At 41.7% G+C, this 17,239-nt stretch overlaps 1 protein-coding gene and 1 non-coding gene across 4 annotated transcripts in view; one reads left to right on the top strand and one right to left on the bottom strand.

Moving 5' to 3' along the window:
- Positions 1–17,239, top strand: part of PTPRG (protein tyrosine phosphatase receptor type G) — a 706,759-nt gene that overhangs the window by 236,603 nt on the left and 452,917 nt on the right. The gene's annotated exons all lie outside the window — the stretch shown is intronic.
- On the bottom strand, positions 417–501 carry TRNAW-CCA (transfer RNA tryptophan (anticodon CCA)). Its single transcript has one exon. It is a non-coding gene; the product is annotated as a tRNA-Trp (tRNA).

The raw sequence follows: 17,239 nt of genomic DNA on the forward strand, positions 1-17,239 counted from the left end.
TATTGCTCTATAGTGTCAGTCATTACCAAGCAAGATGAAAGATACAGTGACTGTTTATTAGGTTAAGGGAGGCCTGCACATCCATCCAACAAATATTTATAAAGCTCGTGTTACATGCTGGCACTGTTATAGGCACTGGGATATGTACGACATTGCACAAAGCAGATCAGGTTCCTATTTTGTCTGAGAAATGTAACTAGAGTTGGGGAATTCTAGAAGGGACCTCTCATTATTTTAGTTTTATTTAGTCAGTGGTTATTTTATTTCATAAAGGCAGTGGTTACTGACCATTTTTTTTTTTTAACATTTATTTATTATTGAGAAACAGAGAGACAGAGCATGAGCAGGGGATGGGCAAAGGGAAGGGGGTGACACAGAATCTGAAGCAGGCTCCAGGCCCTGAGCTGTCAGCACAGAGCCCGACGCGGGGTTCGAACCCACAAACTGTGAGATCATGACCTGAGCTGGAGTCAGACGCTCAACCAACTGAGCCACCCAGGCACCCTATTACTGACTGTTCTAACCCCCGAAAGTATCACACTGCAAGTGAAAATTTTCAGTAGCAGAGCTGATGCCTTTGGTCAGCTGAGTGTTCCTTGCCTAATGAATAAGCCCTTCTGAGTTTATTAGGAAATCTGAAGGTCGACTTCAGGTCGACTTCCATAGTTAGACTCTCTGAGGAAACTGAGGCCCAGGGATGTGAAACTCAAAGACCAATGTAACTTAGTTCTAGGTAGGGATTTTCCCTTGCAGTTCTTTTGTGTCTTGACATCCCCGAATAAAATTCAGGAACTTGGAGCAAGTGGTAGACTGTTCACTGTGTCCCATCTAACTCCTAGACAATTCCAGCGTTAGTGGTGTTGACTGTATCCCAGGTAACTACTCAACAGGTTGTAGCTCTGTTGGTTCTTAACGTTTTGGGGGCCAAGGACTCCTTGGACATCCTCTCCCTAGAACGCTACCCATGACTGGGTATATTCAAATTGTTTATACGTTACTCGAAAATGGTTAGAACAAGGACATGGATGGCTGACTTGGCAGTGGCAATGGTGACACATGAGGAGGGTTGACTGGGGTCAGCAATGGGGAGAGAGGAGTGATGAGATATGGAGGTTTCGGTGAGACAGAGTTTCTGCCGTGCTCAGAACAGTTTCACCTGTAAATCTGAATGGAAGTAGAGCCTTTTGGGGGAGATAACTTATTAATAAAATTAATTTAAATTTACCGCTGGGAAGCTCCTGGTAAGTACATGAGGGTTTCATTAATCACTTCTCTTTTTTGCATATACATTTTATGACATGTTTACAAAGAGCTAGTGATTAAGAAAAAGGTATTGCCAAACCCTTTTCATTTCAATCACTAAGATGATTTAATGAAAAACCGCAAAAACAGTGGTTGAAAATTTTGCAGAAAACATTGGTAGGTGGGACTAGTTGGTTTGGGGGGAGTTGAAGTCTTTTCATGGACTTACTAATATTTATAAGCAATATAAAAGGGTTAACTAATTGTTTTGGCTCTAGAAACATTCTAAGGTGAGTTTGCAGTGAATGCTGGGATGAGATCACCAGTGGTGACAGTTTTTAAAGCTCAAATTTCTCCATGAAAAAAAAAATAGAGCAATGGAAAAGCTAAACTCCAAAGGCACATAATATATGCAATAAAACAGGTGATAAGGCACCCCCGCCTTTCTCAGCATATGTGTGGACAAGACACACCACCGGACAGCTGCGAGACCTGTGTAGACGTCATCCTAGAAGGAGAGGAGGGAAGATTTGAACCCCCGAACCAGACACAGACACCCATCAGACAGTATGGTGGGTGCTGGTGGAATGTGCTCCCTACCAGGGAGCGCTTCCATTGGGTATCTCGTTCCTGGGTGAGGACAAGTGGCCTGTGATGTCTGAGCATCATCGCTGTAGAATGTAACACACTGAACGTCCCTTCCAAGATAGAGCTCCGCACCCAGGAGAGGGTACTGGGAGTGGAGTCCAGACTGAGCAAGATGGGGCGGTGAGAGTCCAGGGAAGAGAAGGTTCAGTTAGATGTCTGTGAGCTGAAAAGACAGACCGATGAAGGTAAGTCAGTTTTTGGAACGGCTCTGTGGGAACAGTAAAAGCAGCAGCGGCAGGCAGATCTTTGAACAAGAGAATCTTAACTACCAACTTCCCTCCTCACAAAGTTGGAGATTATCTCTTTTATGTATGTATGTATGTATGTATGTATATATGTATGTATGTGTGAGTGTGTGTATGTAAGTATGTATGTATTCATTCATTCATTTGTTAAAATTTATTTTTTTTGAGGAACAGTGCGTATGCGCACGCAAGCAGAGGGAAGCGGCAGCAAGAGAGAGTGAGAGAATCCCAAGCAAGCTCTGTCAACACAGAGCCCCATATGGGGTTTGGACCCATGAACAGTGAGATCGTGACCTAAGCTGAAACCGAGAGTCAGACGCTTGGTGGATTGAGCCACCCAGGCGTCCCAGGGAATATTCATTTTAGATAAGAAATGAGCAATAGGATTATAGTTGAATTCCTCACCGAATGTATTATAATTAAAGAGAAGATAAGGAACAGTACTCATAAGAGTTGACAACTACAGACCTGATATTTTAATTAATGAATTAATTGATTTTAAAAAATACTTTATTTTTAAGTAATCTCTACACCAAGTGTGGGGTTCGAACTCACAACCCGAAGGTGAAGCGTTACACACTTCACTGACTGAGCCAGGCAGTTGCCCCTCTTTTTAAAGGAGACAAGGGGCACCTGGGTGGCTCAGTCATTTAAGCTTCTGACTCTTGGTTTCACTTCAGGTCATGATCTCGCGGTTAGTGGGTTCGAGCCCCGCGTCGGGNGTGTTCTCTCTCAATATGAATAAAATTAACTTAAGAAAATATTAAGAACATGGGGAGTATGAAAGAGCCTTAGGTAGCAGTAGTAGAGAAAGTCAGAAATGAAGATTTTTGAGAAAAGATGGCAGACTTTGGCAAAAAGTCGAACTAAAACTGATTTCAGAAATTAAGAGTAGATAGAAAAAAATGTAAGAGCAAGTAAAGTAAATGCAATTGTTAATGCTTAGAGAACAGCAGAAAGAGTGGAACCTTTTACTAATCAAAAGTATGAGAATGAAAAAGATTTCAAAGTTGTAGAGAAGCTATCTAAAAGCTAACCTACTATCCATAACAGAAGTCTCATAAAGTAATTGAAATTAAACGGGGGCAAGGGGGGGAGGGACGTGAGGAAGACTTTATTGAAAGAGGATTCCTTGAAGCTAAGTATTGAAAAGGCCACTTTATTCCTCATAAAATCATTTCAGATCATTGCTGAGACATACAGTATAGTACAAGTATGGTCCTTAATGAAAGGGGAAAAAAAACCACTTTGAACGTCCAGGCAATAAAAACTTTGACTATTATAAGGGAAAGAAAATTAGATTCCCCTGAGACTTCTTTTTGACAGCAGTGCTTTATGCCACAAGACCGTGGCGTATCACATGTAAGGTAATCATGGAGAAAGAAATGTCAGCCATGAAATTTATAACCAGCCAAACTGATCTTTGGATATAAACCAGCAGATACATTATTGTGAATGTGCTAGTAATCAGGGAATGTTATTCTTATGAGCTTCTCCTGGAGAATTTAGTAGAGAATAAGCTTCAGACATCCTTAAAATATGGAGAAGTATTGATATGCATACAGGCAATGGTCAGTGGGAGCTCTTTCTCGTTAAAGAAGTATTTTGGTAATAAAGCCACAGTTCTGGCTTTGACATCATCATGATTTTAGTGACAGTGGATTCAGGCAAGATTGCAGCAGTGTGTTCTAGTGTGACCCCCTTGAATCCATTTGTGGATCCAGGCAGTAATCGCTGAGGACATTACACCCAAGGGGAGTCCTAGACATGAGGCATCTTTTTATAGGTGGATACATAGCACTACCTGTGAAGTAGTTTTGCCAGAGATCTATGGAGCTTTAATTTGATCAGCCTTCTAGGTCTGTGTATAAATTAACAGAAAAATAAGTAGGGTAACCTGTGAAATCATACCTTGGGGATGTAATCAACAACACTGGCAAAATCCAAACCATGGGAACCTTTACAGTACACACATGGGAAATCTATTAGATGTAGGAAGACACTGGTTTGTTTTAAAGTAGGGACAAGTTTTGGATCCTGACTCAGAGAAGCAAATACATTGTAAAATAGAAAACAAAAAAGCCCTGTAATGTTATTGGGAAAAATGCGAATATTAGATTTTTCTGAAATGACAGTTCATGCGCGTTTTATGCTATTTTGATTTTTATTACTAATAATGAAAAAGATTAAAGACAAAAAAAGGTTCGCGTGCCCAGTTAGTGAACATGGGATGCTGAATAACTCACTTGAGACTTTAGAGGCTGTAATTAGGCTTCTGTAGGGAACAGAATAGGACATCTATAAATCAAAATAAAACAAAGCAAGCAAATCAGAACAGAGATTACTTGCCGAGAAGTCTCCTGAGACCCGAGAGAGCCAATGGTTTAACTTCCATCTGGGTGGAAGACCAGTGTCACAGGTCATGAGTCAGACCGCGCTGGACTTTTTTATTCATCTTCCTTGTTGCGCTGGTCAGACCACCGCCATTAGATTGGCTGATGCTCACTCCCGTTGGGGAGCGCCTTCTGCTTTACTCAGTCTACTGATTTAAATGCTAATCTCACCTCAAAACCCCCTTGTGGACACACCCAGAAGTAATGTACCAAATTTGAGGGCAGTCTAATTGACACATCTAAAGGTACCCATCCCAGTAGAAAGGACCCTTTTTAATTTCTCCATCTTGTGTTCCTTTTGTCCTCTTGGGTGTAGGTTGATCAAACAGTAATTATTGGTGTTGAATCACTGTGGTCTTCAAAATGGAAAAAAGCGAGTCTTGCTGTTGAGTAAATTGAGGCTTCTGGTCTCTGGGGATTGGTCCAGGAAAAGCTGCAGTCTTCATTTTCAGAGGTTTCTTTTGGCACTTCATCTGTGAGGGTAGTGGGAAATTGTATGTGAGATTTCCTAGTGTTCTTGGCCTTTAGGAGAACTTGAGTTCTTGTTACCTCTAACACCTTTTTAAGACTTTTTTTTTTTTTTTTTTTTTTTTTTTTTTTTTTTATTTTTTTTGTTTTTTTTTTTTTTTTTTTTTCTTTTTAGTACACCAAGCATTTCAAGTGTTGCTTTCCTGAGAACTTTTGGAGACTGTGTTTCTTAGGGACTTTGTCTCTCTGTTATAGTATTCATCCCAATATAGATTTATTCCAGCCATTGACAGTTACCTCTTAGCCTTAAGAATCTTAACATTTTTGGGTAATATTAACAACAATAAGTAACAAAATTCATACTGGTTTTGCCCTCAATCAGTTTTCATATGGATGCTCTCTTTCCTCAGGTTGATTGAAACCCTGAGACGTTTTACCTTTTTTACATTCTTGAGCCCTTTATGGGGGGTGTTAATTCTTTCGTTTTGAACGCCACAACACCAAGGCTTACCTGATAACTGACTTGCTATAAGAAAGTTCGAGTGCCCCTAAGCACATAAGAAAGAAGCATAAGAAGAGGGAAAAGACAGAAAGCTTAAATAGGTGTGGAGAGTAGAGTGTGATGAGTTATGAGGTATGTATATGAATAACGAATGATGATCATAGTAATGATTGTAAGCATACAGAACATTCTCTCAGGAAGCATGCTACGAGCTCTTCCACAGGAAAAGTACCACAGGATTTCATGGTTCCTTTTTGAGGTAGCCACCACTCTTTCTTCCATTTCATAGGTGAGTAGACGAGCCCTGCCCTGGGCTGGCCTAGCCAGTCAGTGTGGGACAGTGACCCCGTAATTTAACTGCCTCCCACACCTCTTAGTAATGTGTCTCACTGCTTCTCTTAGGGATTAGGTAACTGTACCCCAGACAGGTTAAGTAACTTCCCTCAGCACTTACGTTTCAATCAGTGGCGGAGCCAAGAAAAGAATGTTTACTGAGTGGGAAACGTTAGGACTTTGCTCAGTGAGTCTTTCTTTGTAATAGCTTCTCAAAGGCAATGTTCTTGTCTTTTCAGTACTGTTTCTTTGACTTCCTAGCCTGCTTCCAGATTGTTCACCTCTTCACTTTCCACCCACGTTCCCAAGGATGAGGGAAGTAATGGTGGAGTTTCGCATTATAATCGGAAAAGATAAGAGGCAGCCTGAAAACAGTCCTGGCCTGTTGGGAATGTTGGTTTGATCTTCACAGAAATTTTTACTTGTCTCTGACTTTAGACTTAACTTTTCTGTTAATGAGGAATAACACGTTAATGCCGTCCCTGAACTTTATGTGCAGTAATTCACTGATGGAAGCACTCACAGCCAGCTCCCGCTAATGAATGTAGAACAGCGACCTTCTGTAGAAAAGGAAAGAAAAAAAAATCTTTTCTGTTCTCACAGGGATCCTTTCCTGTTTGGAAAAACCAAATAGGCAAGAAAAATAAATCAGGCACTTGAAGGAAAGGAGCTACATCCTTGAGAGTGTTATACTTGTAAAAATTCTACTAGCCCAGAGATTTCCTTGCCAGTTTAAGCAATGAGGAATTTTCCAACGTGAAAGTGCCATTAATAGGGGATGTTTTGGTGCTAAAATAGTTGGTGGTCTGTGGTGTGGCGGTCCTTACTCTTCCAGCCATACACAGTAGGAGAATTTCCTCTGTGGTTGTGTTCTTAGACTTTCCTCCCAAAAAGACATGGGGAAGGCAATATTTGTTTTAGATCCTTTACATCGCTGAGAGGTTTGAGGACACCCTCCATGTGTTTCTCTTCAGGGGAAAAAGAAGAACAAGGGAGAGTCCATTCATGAAGGTCAGCATCCCTGTGTTGAACTTTGTGCGCTGCATATCCTAGTCAGGAGCTCTTGAGGCTTTAGATAACCTCAGGTTGAATATCTTCCCCCATCCACGCCAACCCATTTTGTGCTTCTCTGCTCCTCAAAGTTTGGTTACCGTAAGAGATTGATGGAGCTGGAGTTAATGAACCAATTGCTCAAGGGTTATTAATTAGTGAAATCATTATTTAAGGCAAGGGAGTAAGTAGAACTTAACTGCTATGCGTTTTTGGTATAAGAAATCTGTACAGAGGCACCTGGGTGGTTCAGTCGGTTAAGTGTCTGACTTCGGCTCAGATCATGAGCTCACAGTTTGTGGGTTTGAGCCCTGCTTTGGGCTCTGTGCTGACAGCTGAGAGCCTGGAGCCTGCTTTGTATTCTGTATCTCCCTCTCTGACCCTCCCCTGCTCATACTCTCTCTCTCTCTCTCAGAAATAAAGAAAACATTAAAAAATATATCTGTATAATTAAAATAGGATAGATTTTAACTTCGCAGAAGTAGCGGAAAACGTAAAGATTATTGTGGTTTCTGCAGATTAGATATTAAGATGATGCAGAATGGAACCACTTCTTCCCCCAAATCTCTGTCTTAATGGAGATAACCAAGTCACATGGGTTCTTAATACAGTTAGAAATTAATAAAGTAGTACAATGGAAAAAAGATCTTTAATTCTTGCATTTGTCTGATTTGCTGATGATCTATTTCAGTGTTTTAAAAAATTGTTATTTAAAAAATTTCTGCTTTGTTGAGGTATGATTGACATAAAATGATAATATATTGCAAATGTACACAGTGGTGACTTGATATACACATTTGTTTTTTTTTTAACGTTTATGAAAAATTAGTTGACATTGTGAGATTTGGGTCAGAGACCTTAAATAGTCTCACCAGCTAGACTAAAATATTCCTGTTGAGTTATTTGGAAATATTTCTGGAATTTTCTGTCCAAAACATGTGTCATATTTATAGATGAACATGTTCATTTCTGCCCAGGACGCCAGGCTAAATTTTCATTTGTTTGTTTCCTTGGCTGGTAAAACAGCAAGCCTCTTTCACCCATGAACCCCACAGAGCCTTCTATAACCAGGCTGTTCAGGTAGGATAGTTATGTAGAAGAAGCAAACCAAGATTTCCATTGAAGATGGCTTCTCCTTGAAGCAAGGAAAACATGGCTCTAAGTTCATTCGGTCTCAGTGAGAAGCTTAAATAAAATTGTGATTCCTCTGTAGTCAAGAAAATTGTGCACAAGGTAAGCCAAAGTGCCTTAACCATACTGCCTCTCATGTTCATAACCTGTGAAAGGGCCAACTGACTCCCTTAGGTTTAACAACCCAATTAAGGTAGAGCCTAAGGTGAGGAAAGAACTGTGCTTGACATCTAGATGCTTTCATTAGGAGTGGCCCAGAGGTCTATCATGACAGGTGGAAGGAGACAGAATGGCAAGGCTAATGGAGATATTCCAGAGTAGAGGTAAGAGATTGCCTTCTAACCGTGTCTCCTCCATCTGCTCTGAGTGTGATTTGTGAGAAGGCTCAGAACACTGAAGGTATACCACAAAGCTTACCACTGATTTTTACATGGGTCTGCAGAGACTTTCTGGATTGTCAGAACTCGAATACATCCATGTGTCTCAACACTTTTGGGAATCACCAATTAAGAGCAATTCAATGGGCTTACTGTCTTTCCAGGTTTTAGTTTGAAGCCCAGTAGATTAAAATTTTTTAATGTTTATTTATCACGCTCAGAGCGTGATTGAGGGAGATACCGGGGGCCAGGGGGAGTTACAGAATCTGAATGAAGCAGGCTCCAGGATCTGAGCTGTCAGCACAGAGCCTGACGTGGGGCTTGAACCTACGAACTGCGAGATCGTGACCAAAGCTGAAGTTAGATCTTTAATCGACTAAGCCACCCAGGTGCTCTTGGAGCTCAGTAAATTAAATGCTTTGTATAGAAGACTGGTCATAGTGAACACAGAATCAGTAGAACAACTACAAAGTCAAATGCAGGTTGGTATTGGAGGTTATTCAAGAGAGGAGTTTGCTTCTGATTATGATCTATAAAAATTGGAAAGGCTAGAAAATACAAAGGGGAAATGTGGGCCTTGCGGTATTCCATATGTATTCACTTGGTGACTTTATAATATATATTATGTTTAAAAATATTTTCAAAATAAGAGATTGTATTGCATAATAGCTAAGTTTCACAAAATAGGGACTAAGACCAGATTTGATGCAAGAGCTGTTACTGTTAACTACCACCACCTTGCTAATAAAATGAATATAATAGTAACGGTTTTCTAAGATTCATAGAATAATCCATGTCAGTTATTTAGCTATGAGCATGTTGCAGAGAGTGCTTAAAATTTCTTGCCCGTTATTATCATTAACAACTATTTCTAGAGTTTTGAGAAGATGAGACTCTATTCTGAAAATTTCCTTTTGTTTTGAAATTGGTGAGTGTGGATTTTGGATGGTGTGGCTCGCCCAGGCCTCTTCATTTATTTCTCTCCTAGAGATTTAGAGTCCATATGGACTAAAAACACTCATCCCTTTTCTGTTAAAGGGCCCCCTCTTCCCCATTGGTGTGTTGCATATTGTGAATATCAATGCAAATACATTCAAATCATGGAGGCGCCAGGAGACTAATGGGCAGTGATGCTAAGTAGATCCGACATGATAATGACATGGAGGTTATTCGTGATTAATGCAGGTCACTGGGGATCATGGGAAATGCATGTGTTCTTTTACCTGACCCTCCCCCGACACAGAAGTTTTTGACAGTAATCTTGGGGTCACTCAGTTCATTTCTCTACTTCCTTCAGAACTCAAAAATCTCATGTCTCTACAATTTTCCCCCTTTCTACTTGTGGCGGTAGCGAATTTGTTAAAAATGTAAGCATGGCTCCATGTTTAATGTTTGTGTTAGTAGCGACCTGGAGTTAAGTATGTTTTTTTTAATGGTGATAAAAATATTTGTCCTACGTTTTGTGTATCCCACCACCCTATATCACCTTGTTTTGTGAGCAAACATGAGTCCTCCCCCCTCTGTCCCACTCAAAGATGAGTGCTCCCTCTGTTAAGTACTATTGGTCTAAAATCCCTTAGACACAATGCTCAAATACAGCATTATCTGAAAGGGGAAAGCTTTATTTTAATTTTTTATCGGTCATATGGTGGCCAAATGTCACCTGTCCTGAAATCATTTGGTGACAGAAACTGACTGTGCTTCCTTCAAAAAACATTTTTTAACTCTACCCCTCCGGGCAGATGGTGGCCTTACCCCGCCCTGCCCTCTCTAACTTCCTTGTGGTCCTGAGCCATAGACCGGGCAACTGTGGTGAGAGTGGGTGTGAGTAGTGTGACCCTTAGGGGAAGCCTTAAGCCTGAGTGCACGCTTTACTTCCCTTGCTTTTCTGCCCTCTGCCCTCCGGGAAGTGTGACGATGGCGCCTCCCTCAGCCTGTGTAAGATCAGCCTCGTATCCTAGATGGTGGCTTTGCAGCATTAGCAAGAAGACTCCTTATCGTTTGAAGTTTCTGTTGAGGAGGACTGTTTATTTCTGCAGCATAAGCCATTTACCCTGAGAAATACGGGGTGGTGAAAAGAAGACTTCTGCTTTTAGTCTCTACTGTAATCACGTTTGGAGGAACGTTTTGATTCCTGGCTCCCACTGTGATCTTGTTATACTTTATTCCTGGTCCGGTTCCCTCCACTCACCGCCGTAACAGCGCCCATCATATGGGAAGAGGATAGATCTGGAGGTGCACGGTTCACTCATGGATGCAAGAACAGACCTCCTTTGGGTGCCGTCTACCCACTGAAAACAGTATTCCTGTGTCTTCTTGGCACCTGTGACATCCTTGATTTGACCTGCATGGGAGTGTCCCTGGCTGAAGGGGTAGTTGCTTGACATATTTATGTCTACATGGATATACTTATGTGTGTATGTATATATTTATATATTTTAATACATTTAGAAGGATCAATCCTTTATCTATCTACCTACCTACCTATCAATTATCTGTCATCTGTCTTTTCCCCAGAATTTGATTGTACAATTGTCCAAATGATATAAATTTTGAAATCACATAGATAAAATACAAAGATCTTCTATTCTAAAATACAGGTTGTTACTGGCAGTCCTATATTTATGTAGCTAGTTTAGAGGTCTAAGGAGATATTATTTACTTTATAGAATTATTTCAAGAGTAAAATACATGCTGTGCTCATTTTGTGGTTCCTTAAAAATGTCTTATATTAAGAGATAAGAAGATAGCACGTTATCTCATGTGTACTGCTTCAAGAGATGTACTTAGTCTTTATTTATTTGGAAATATTAGGGACTGCTCTTACCATTAAAGTATATTTGTCTTTAAATCATTTCCTTAAATCAGTTCATGACCCTTGGATCAAGTCAATTATGCATTTTCTGCTTATGTTCCATGTACGATAACTAGTATTTGTTTGCCGTTAGTACTGAGTCACTGCCACATTTTTGTAGTAAGTATGTGATTTTATTCTTCTGCAGACCCCTTCTTCTTAGTATATCAAGTCATGCCACATGAGTTTTATATTTAAGCATTGCTGTGAAATAAAATAATTGTCATTCATATTTGAAAAGTTTAAAATTCTGGGCTTGCAAAGGGGTTAAGTCATTTTGCATATGCAGTAATCAAACCTGGGCGACACAGTTGGAAAAATATTTATTTATTTATTTTCAGAGTGAAAGAGAGGGCGACTGGGGTGGGGAGAGACAGAAAGAGAAGGAGAGGATCCTAAACAGGATCTGCGCTATCAGTGCAGAGTCCAGTNGATATTTATTTATTTATTTTCAGAGTGAAAGAGAGGGCGACTGGGTGGGGAGAGACAGAAAGAGAAGGAGAGGATCCTAAACAGGATCTGCGCTATCAGTGCAGAGTCCAGTGTGAGCTTGATCTCACGAACCATGAGATCATGACCTGAGCCAAAATCAAGAGTCAGATGCTTAACCAACTGAGCCATCTCGGTGCCCTGGAAAGATATTTAATATCTGTCTAAGCATCTGTCCATCCTTTCATAACCCAACACATGTTGTACTAGTAGAATCTATCAGGCGTTGCTAGCAGCATCTGGACATGTGCAGACGAAGAAGTTGTAAGTCTTTGCTACTCCGTGGGGGAAATGCAGCGACTGGCACAGGACGGACGAGGTCTGTTTTGCACACGACCTGACTCCCGTGTGTGCACAATGCTAGCATTTGGTCGGTACCAATAGTGAGTGAGGGAACGCATGGACCCGTGACTGATAATTGCCATGCCTTCCAACAGGTGCTTTCTGTAGCCTCTCATGGAGTTACCGTGTGAACCCAGAGGAGGGAATGACTTACTGTGCATGATTGGAGTGGGATGTGTTGGAAAGGCTTCAAATAAGGTGGCATTGGACCTGAGCCAGTAGGAGTTAGCTTGGTGAAGAATTCTAGGCGTGTGCCTGGAGCCGGGGAGAGTGACAGGGCTTGTCTGCAGTGACAGCAGCTTGTGTGAAGACACAGTGGCAAGGATTATGTGAAAAGAGGTAAGCTGTGGTTTTCATTTCCCTAAGGGATCTCTCTTTATTTGGGCCAATATCTTTTACAGTTCCTTTTTTTTTTTTTTGCCCCTTGGTCATAGGTAAATATAGTTGTCTATATGACTGAGCCTCTACTCAGAGAAGGTCAGAGCTCAGACCATTTCTCCAATATTCACAGGATAAGTTGGGTTAATATCTGCTTGCTTTGATACAGATATACATCCTTTGCACATTGTGTATGCGTGCGCACACATGGGCGTTTGACAGAGGAGGAACAGACTTGGTATGCAGCATGAGAATAAAAGATCTTTGGTGTTTGTTCAGATCCATGTATCCCAACAAAGGAGAAGTAAATATCTCTGTGGTATTCCCACATAAAACATGAAGCACTAAATAATATTGAGAGCGCCTCACTGAGCCCTCCATGAATAGTACATTAATGTCAAGGAAGTGTTGAGGAATTCCCAGAGAGCATTGTAGTTCAATAATGACTGTTATTTATCACAAACGTGCACTCTGTTTGTTCACATTGGGTAATGAATGACCTTTCTGTTTCTGTGGCTGGGGCCAAACGGGCCCGTGTCGCCGCTGGTGCAGGCTGGGGGCCATTCATCATGCCTCACTTAGCCGATCACCGCCTTAAACGACACCACCAGGGAAATACTCTAGCTTAAAGGATCATTCCAAAAGAAAGCCTTCGTGGGCTAACTCCTCCAACAGCAAATATTGTCTGACCCTCCCCGCTGCCTCTCTGTCTTTCTTCCTCCCCCTCTCTCTCTCTGCCTCTCTCCTTCTCAGATTTGACTCTACTAGACCTTGAATCAAATCACGTGACATTGTCGTCAGAAAGAGCTTACTAATCCACAAGAAAAGTTGATTTCTGACATCAGAAAGTTTTTTTAAAAACGTTTATTTTTGAGAGAGAGAGCGCGCGAATGGAGGAGGGACAGAGAGATGCGGACACAGAATCTGAAGCAGGCTCCAGGCTCTGATCTGTCAGTACAGAGCCTGACTTGGGGCTTGAACTCATGAACCATGAGATCATGACTTGAGTTCAAGTCAGATGCTTAACCAACTGAGCCCCCCATGAGCCCCTCCAACATTTTCCCTTATAGTTTATTTATTTTGAGAGAGGGAGAGGGAGAGGGAGAGAGACATGGGAGGGACAGAGAAAGACTCCCAAGCAGCCTCTTCACCATCAGCGGAGAGCATGACATGGGGCTTGAACTCAACGAACAGTGCGATCATGAACTGAGCAGAAACCAAGAGTTGGATGCTTCACCGACTGAGCCACCCAGGTGCTCCTTCCTGTTCTCACCACTGATTCTTGCAAGGTTTTGTTGTTGTTCTGTTTTTGTGTAGCAAAGCTTCCTTGTTTGTTCTCCCCGAAACTTTTCATCATCCTTCAAGTGAGAAGCCTGCAGTCCAGACCATCGCTTTAATCGGCCGGCCTGTCATGCTCTTGAATGTGGAGTAAAACGTTGCCTTGCTCGTGGTGTGCTTGGTCCTCTTGGCTTAGCAAGCAGCGAGGGAAGACCATTTCATTCATTTTAGTTTGGTAACGCCCATGAGGTTCTCGCAGCCTCCAGATGGTGCACGTCTTTCAGAAGAGAAGGCAAAAACCCTTTGCCGGCGACGGTGATAACATGGCGGTGTGAATTGTCTCTGCGAGTTAGATTTACATCAGAGGCCGGGCAGATTTGTTCACCGAAAAATGTCTCTAAGAGCCGGCTCTGAGAAGTGCCATGATGATGTCACCTAGCCTGTCCCGGGGAGCGGTGCCAGTTCCCGAGGCCCGTGCGGCGAATCAGAATTAACATATTTTTGGAAACGTCACTGTGTGGATTTTGAGACGGCTATGCTTTGGAAGTATCGTGAGCTGTTACTCTCTCATAATGCTCTCTCAACTCTCTTTGAGGTTGATACTGTTTCATTTAGTTGGCAGGATTTTATTCCAACCATAACGTAGAAAAGAAAACACCTACGTATGCGTGCACGTGTGTGCGTTTGTTTTAAAAGGTGGAAAGCCGACTTTCGGGTCTCCCTAGGCTTCCTGATCCTTGATAGGCCTGTGGACAATTTTCTCTAAATTTTTTTTTTTTTCCTTTCCATGAAATGGATCTTCTTTGGAGGCCCAGTATTAACTGCCGCCCTGTTTTCTGGGGAAGCCAGGATCTCTTCAACTTTGACTATATTTTTTAAAACTGGTGGTAGTTCTCCTCAGCAGGAGGAGATTTAGCACATCCTGATTTGTGAGGCCGAAGTGAAGTTTGTGCTTAATTTTACATAGTGGCTTTCCTTCAGTTTTAAGACCTAATGAGAATGTTTGACTAGCAAACATTCTGGTTCAACATGTGAAGCCTCACCTCACAGGGTCTACCTGATATTCTCAAGTTATTGAGGCAAGGCAGGAGCATGGTGGACATTTTCCTGCAAAGTATATTTCTTGTGGTCAGGTACTGAAAGATGAGGTAACACTATATATAGGCATTATACATACACACATATAGTCTCTTTTTTCTTTTTTAATTTATTTTGAGAGCTTGAGCAGATTGGGGCAGAGAGCGAGACAGAGAGTCCCAAGCAGGCCAAAGGCGAACGAAGGGCTTGATCTCACAAACCATGAGATCAAGACCTGAGTCAAACCCAAGAGTCTGACGCTTAAGTGACTGAGCCACTCAGGTGCCCCTCTTTTTTTTTTGTTTTTTGTTTTTTGTTTTGTTTTGTTCTGAGAGCGAAAGAGCACAAACCAGGGAGGGGAAGAGGAGCCTGTAGAGAAAAAGAGAATCTCAAGTAGGCACCACGCCTAGTGCAGAGCCCAATGCAGAGCTCAATTCCAGGACTGTGAGATCATGACCTCAGCCAAAATCAAGTCGGATATTTAACTGACAGAGCCATCCAGCTGCCCCTCTAATGTATTTTTTTGGAAAGGCCAATTGAGGCATAGCTCGGAATATTCCTAGCTAAGCTGCAGACTTTTACATGGGAACATTAATAATGCGTGTAAACATCTGTCTCACAGAGTTCACGAGAGACCCAAATACCTACTTATGCTGAGGAGAAGGAATAAAAAGTAAAGCAGTGAAATGAGCAATTTTAATTCCTGTAACTTGATACAACCATTGGGATAATTTTTACCTAATATAAATATATCATGAACAGAATGGACCTTTTTAAATTTTCATTTGAGGTGACACCTGTTTTCTCTCCACATCACTCGCCTTGTTTGATGGTCAGCACAGGCGATCGTGGGATTGGACCCAAGCCACCGTTCTCCCATGGAGTCCCTCCATCTGTCATCTTTTACTATGTTAATCCAGTGTCTCCATGTAAAAGTGTGTCCCCCGTTAAGAACCTGCGAATTTCAGGAATGGATGAGTTGGCATAATGCCAGTGGTCACTGAAGCCAAGACAGAGTACTTCCAAATTTGGGGTATTTTTTAACTTATCTCTTTGATGGGAAATGACATTTTTGAGTTTTTTTTGCCTATTAAGAAAAGGATACAGATTTTTAATAGGAATTATTGGTTCAAGGTAGCACGCATATATACATATCTGTACAGCTGTATACACACACCACAGTCTGTGGTGGATATTTTTGGTGGTAAAATTCCCTAAATGCTTCAGATAAGAAGACTAAAGGAATTATTTCCTGAAGTACAAAGGAGGATAAACTCACATGCTAATTGCTTATAACTACCGTAGGTGGAATGCTTGTTTTACAAAAACAATTTAATAATTTATAAAAGTATTTCCAGATGAAGAATTCCACCTCTACATTGATTTCTATATTGGCATATCTTCTAAAATACTCCAGAATCAAACACGAAATCATATCTGGCAGAAGAAGTGTAATCATGTCGTTGAGCCTAACAGGGAGGTACGCGGCATGCACAGCTCCATGCAAATGAATTCGCGTTTCCATGTAGCTGGCGTGGGGCATATTCTCTCCACAGCTGTGCTTTTAGTTTTGACATCGCAATAGAAGCTCCGCTTGCAGAATTATTGGATTTGGAAATAGAGCTTGGAATGTTGAATTTGCTGCCCAACATAATGACAATCTCCCCCCCCGCCCCCCCCAACTTCAAATGTTACATGTGCCCGGCATTGCTCAAAACCCTTTGCCTGTACTAATTCGTTCAGTTCTCCTAACGATCCTCTAGGGTCGGTATTGTTACCATCTCAGTTGGCGGTGGGAATCTTGAGGCATAGAGAGGTGAACTATTTGGTACAGGCTCACGCAGCCGGTAAGAGACTGATCTGGACTTGAACCCAGGCTTTCTGGCACTGGGAAGCATGTGGCGTGCTGCCTTCAGGGTATCAGGTCGTTACTTCACATTATGGTGCCTGTTATCCCCTGCGCTCCTACAGCGGGATGCTGCCGTCTTTATTTTACAGCTAACAAAGCTGAAACTCGGAATAATTCCCTGGGACAAGAGCGCTGATATTCTTACCTTTATTTTCCCGCTGCTTTTGATGGGACAGATAGAACGGAATTGGCCTGAGACACAGGTGAAGTCTCTTGAATGAAAGTTTTAAGTGAATTCCACACACGACCCTCAATATTCTAGAAGGCATATATTTTCATACCCGCAGTTATGCCAGGCAGCGTGCTGCATCTATCAAAATTAAGCATGAGTCTTTCGATACAGTAAATCAACTTAAAAACTAGCAGAAGAAATCGTAAGAGTTTTTAGCAGCTTTTACCGGTTTAATCTGGTTTATTTCAGGCATGTAGACTTTATGCTTGAGATCGTATTTGCGAGTGTACTATACCTCCTAGAAAGAGAGGGCCTTGCCGGGTTGTACCGAACATGTGTAACCAGGTGTAT

This window comes from Crocuta crocuta, unplaced genomic scaffold (genome assembly GCF_008692635.1).
Source record: "Crocuta crocuta isolate KB4526 unplaced genomic scaffold, BGI_CrCroc_1.0 scaffold213, whole genome shotgun sequence".
Lineage (NCBI taxonomy): Eukaryota > Metazoa > Chordata > Mammalia > Carnivora > Hyaenidae > Crocuta > Crocuta crocuta.